The sequence below is a fragment of the Orycteropus afer genome, unplaced genomic scaffold (assembly GCF_000298275.1).
Source record: "Orycteropus afer afer isolate SDZICR_OR568_19922 unplaced genomic scaffold, OryAfe1.0 scaffold00353, whole genome shotgun sequence".
NCBI classification, from domain to species: Eukaryota; Metazoa; Chordata; class Mammalia; order Tubulidentata; family Orycteropodidae; genus Orycteropus; species Orycteropus afer.
In genome coordinates, this window is record NW_006921940.1 from 1,298,122 (window position 1) to 1,303,111 (window position 4,990).

Genomic DNA, 4,990 nt, shown 5'->3' on the forward strand with positions numbered 1-4,990 from the left:
TTGCTGTGAGGCTTGAGCTCTGCCACTGATGTTTCAGATACAATCAGATTTGCAAATGGTGCACAGGTTTCAATGCAGTTTACAGACTAAGATAGACTAGGAAGAACGAGGAGGCCATACACTTCTCAAAAATTGGCCAGGGAAAACCTTATGAATAGCAGTGAAACACTGTCTAATACATTATTAGCAACTTTATGAATAGCTTGGAAACATTCTCTGACACAGTGCAGGAAGACTAGCCCCTTGGGTCGGAAGGCACTCAGAATAGGACTGGGAAAGAGCTGGCTCAGCAGAGGAGAACAAACTTTAATGATAAGGATAAAGTGAGCCTTTCAGGACCTCCATGTGCTGATGTAGCATGACTCAAGTTGAGAAGAAACATCTGGAAACATCCATTAATGATTGGAACATGGAACGTACGAAGTATAAATCTAGGAAAATTGGAAGTTGTCAAAAATGAAATAGAACGCATAAAGATTGATATCCTAGGCATTAGGTGAGCTGAAATGGACTGATTTTGGCCATTTTGAATCAGACAACCATATGATCTACGATGCCAGAAATGACAAATTGAAGAGGAATGGCGTGGCATTCATCATCACAAAGGATGTTTCAAGACCTGTCCTGAAGTGCAATGCTGTCAGTGATAGGGTAATTTCCATACACCTATAAGAAAGACCCATTAATTCTATTATTATTCAAAAATTTATGTACAACCACCAAAGCCAAAGATGAGGAAATTGAAGATTTTTATAAACTTCTGCAGTCTGAAATTGACCAAATGTGCAATCAAGATGTGTTAATTATCACTAGTGTTTGGAATGCAAAAGTTGGAAACAAAGAAGAATATGGTAGTTGGAAAATTTGGCCTTGGTGACAGAAATAAAGCTGGAGATCACATGATAGAATTTTGCAAGACCAAACACTTGTTCATTGCAAATACTTTTTTTTAACAACACAAACAGTGGCTAAACATGTGGACTTTGACAGATGGAGTATACAGCAATCAGATTGACTACATCTATGGCAAGAGGAGATGGAAAATCTCAATATTTTCAGCCAAAACAAGTCCAGGAGCTGATTGTGGAACAGACCATCAACTGCTCATATGCAGGTTCAACTTGAAGTTGAAGACAATTAAACCAAGTATATGAAAGCCAAAATATGATCTTGAATATATACCTCCTGAATTTAGAGACCATCTAAAGAATATATTTGATGCATTGGACACCAATGACTGAAAACCAGAAGAACTGTGAGATCACATAAAGAGCCTCATTCATGAAGAAAGCAAGAGGTCATTAAAAAGATGAGTAAAGAAGAAAAGACCAAAATGGATGTCAGAAGAGACTCTGAAGTCTGTCTTGGAGCAAAGAGTAGCTAAAGGAAGTGGAAGAAATGATAAGATAAAAGAGCTTAACAGAAGATTTTAAAGAGCAGTTCAAGCAGACAAAGACAATTACTATAAAGAAATGTCCAAAGACCTGGAGTCAGAAAACCAAAAGGGAAGAACACACTCAGCATTTCGCAAGCTTAAAGAACTGAGGAAAAAATTTAAGCCTTGAGTTGCAATATTTAAAGAATCTGTGGGCAAAATATTGAATGATGCAGGAAGCATCAAAGAAGATGGAAGGAATACACAGAGTCACTGTACCAAAACAAACTGGTAGAAGTTTCTCCATTTCAGGAGGTGGCATGTGATCAAGAACCAATGGTACTGAAGGAAGAAGTTGAAACTGCACTGAAGGGATTGGCGAAGAACAAGGTTCCAGGAATTGATGGAATAACCATTGAGATGTTTCAACAAACAGATGCCCTGCTGGAAGCACACACCAGGTTATGCCAAGAGATTTGGAAGACAGCTACCTGACCAACTGAATGGGAGCAATCCATATTTGTACCCATTCCAAAGAAAGGTGATCCCACAGCATGTGGAAATTATATAACAATATAATTAATATCACATGCAAATAAACTCTTACTGAATATAATTCAAACATGGTTGGAGCAGTATATTGACAGAGAACTTCCAGAAATGCAAGCTGGATTCAGAAGAGGACATGGAATGAGGGATATCAGTGCTGATGTCAGATGGATCTTGGCTCAAAATCAAAGAATATCAGAAGGATGTTTACTTGTGTTTTATTGGTTATGCAAAAGCATTTGATTGGGTGGATCATAACAAATTGTGGATAACATTGAGAAGAAGGGGAATTCTAGAACTCTTAATTGTACTCATGAGGAACCTGTACATAGGCCCGGAGGCTGTCATTCAGACAGAAAAAGGAAACACTACATGGTTTAAAATCAAGAAGGGAGCATGTCAGGGTTGTATCCTTTTACAATATTTGTTCAATCACTATGCCGAGCAAATAATCTGAGAAGTTGGACTATATAAAGAATAACATGGCATTAGAATTGGAGGAAGAATCATTAACATCCTACAATAGGCTGATGACACAACTTTACTTGCTGAAAGTGAGGATAACTTGAAGAACTTACTGATGAAGACTGAAGAATACAGTCTACAGTATGGATTACATCTCAATATAAAGAAAACAAAAATTCACACAACTGGCCAAATAAGCAACATTATGATAAATGGAGAAAATATTGAAATTGCCAAAGATTTCACATTACTTGGTTTTTGCTGGGAGCAGCAGTCAGGATAGCAGATGACATATAGCACTGAGCAAATCGGCTGCAAAGGACCTCTTTCAAGTGCTGAAGAGCAAAGTCCTCCTAGAGGACTAAGGTGAACCTGACATAAGCCATGGTATTTTTCAATTGTTTCATATGAGTGTGAGAGCTGGACAATGAATAAAGACGACTGCAGAAGATTGATGCTTTTGAGTTGTGGTGTTGGCAAAGAATGTTGAAAGTACCATGGAAAGCTAAAAGAACTAACAAATCTGTCCTGGAGGAAGTGCAGCCAGAATGCTTCTTGAAAGTGAGAATGGCCAGACTTTGTCTCACATACTTTGGTCATGTTGTCAGAAGGGACCACTCCCTGGAGAAGAATGTCATGCTTGATAAGGTGGAGGGTCAACAAAGAAGAGAAAGCCCTCAATGAGATGGAGTGACATGGGGGCTGTGACAATGGGCGCAAGTATAGCAGGAATCATGGAGCTGGTTCAGGACGGGGTGGTGTTTCGTTCTGCTGTGCATCAGTCACTATGAGTAGGACATGACTCGACAGCACCTAACAACAACAAAAACATTTTGTTAGTGTGGAATAACCCAACTTATTTTTCAGTATTTATCTTGTACTCTGAAATATTGCTAAATTCTTCCATTAGTCTCAGCAGTTTTCTTGTGGAATCTTCAGGATCTTCTATGTATAGGATCATAACACCTGCAAATAGATATAGTTTTACTTCTTTCTTAATAGCTTAGATACCTTTTATTTCTTTTTCTTGCCTTGTTGCTCAGGCTTGGACTTCTAGAGTGGTAATAATGGGCATTCTTGTCTCATTCACATTCTCAAGGGAGAGCTCTCACCCTTTCTCCATAGAGTATAAATGTTAGTTGGTGGTTTTGCATATTTATCCTTAATTATGTTGAGAAATGTGCCTTCTATTCCTATTTTGCTGAGAGTTTATTTTTCATCAAGATTCAAATGGCATCAAGTCAATTCTCACTCACAGTGACTCTATAGAATAGAGTAGAACTCCCCCCATAGGTTTTCCAAGCTGTAAATCTTTATGGATGCAGACTGCCACTTCTTTCTACTGCTTATCAAAAAATGATATTGAATGTCATCAAATGCCTTTTCTGCATCAATTGATGTGATCATATAGTTCTTTTGTTTTATTTAAGTGTTGGATTACATTAGTTGATTTCCTAATGTTGATCCACCCTGGTAATCTTGGTATAAATCCTACTTGATCATGGTGTATGATTTTTGTTTTTCGATATGTTGCTGATGTTTGTTGGCTATAATTTCAATCAAAATTTTTGCATCTATAGCCATAAAGAATATTTGTCTGCAATTTTCTGTATGACATGTTTTCCTGGTTTAGGTATCAAGGTTATGCTGGCTTCATAGAAAGAGTTTAGTAGTGTTATTCCCTCTTCTTTTATTTGGGTGGGGGGAAGAGTTTGGATTTGGATTAATGCCAATTTCTCTCTGACTGTTTGGTAAAATTTGCCAGTGCAGCTATCTTGTCTGGGGATTTTTTGTTGGCAGTCTTTCTTTTTTTTTCCATGACATCAATCTCTCTCTCTTTTTGTAATGGTTCTGTTTAAATTTTCTACCTCTTTTTGCATCAGTTTGGGTAGCTATTGTGTTTCTAGGAATTTATCCATTTCATTTATATTTTCAAATTTGTTGGAGTACAATTTTTCATGGTTTTTAGTTTTATCCCCTTTACCCATATTGTGTCAGTGGGAATGTCCCCAATTTCTTTATTTGGTTATTTGCCTACTCTATTTCTTCTGTCAGGTTACATATTGGTTTGTCTATTTTATTGAGCTTTTCAAAGGAACAACCTCTGGTTTAGTTAACTCTCAATCATTTTTCTATTTTACGTTTAACTTATTTCTGTCCTCATGTTTTTACTTCTCTTTTTTCTGGTAGTTTTTGGCTTCTTTTCTATTCTTTTTTTCTTTGTACAAATTGCCAGTGTAAGCTAATGATTTTGGATCTTTCTTCTTTTTTAATGTATGTATTTATTGCTGTAAATTCCCCTCTAAATACTTCTTTTGCAGTGTCCAAGGTTCTGATATGTAGTGTTTTCATTTTTGTTTGATTCTATGATTTTTTTTCAATTTCATTTTTCATTTCTCCCATGACCCAATAGTGTTTTAGTAGTGTGCTATTTAATTTTCACATACTCATTCTTTTTTTCCTTATTCAGGCTGTTGTTGATTTCTAGCTTCATACTGTTATGGTCAGAAAAGATGATTGTATGATTTCAGTCCTTTTAAATCTATTAAGACCTGTTTTTTGTCCTAGAATACGATCTATCTAGGAAAATGATCCATATAT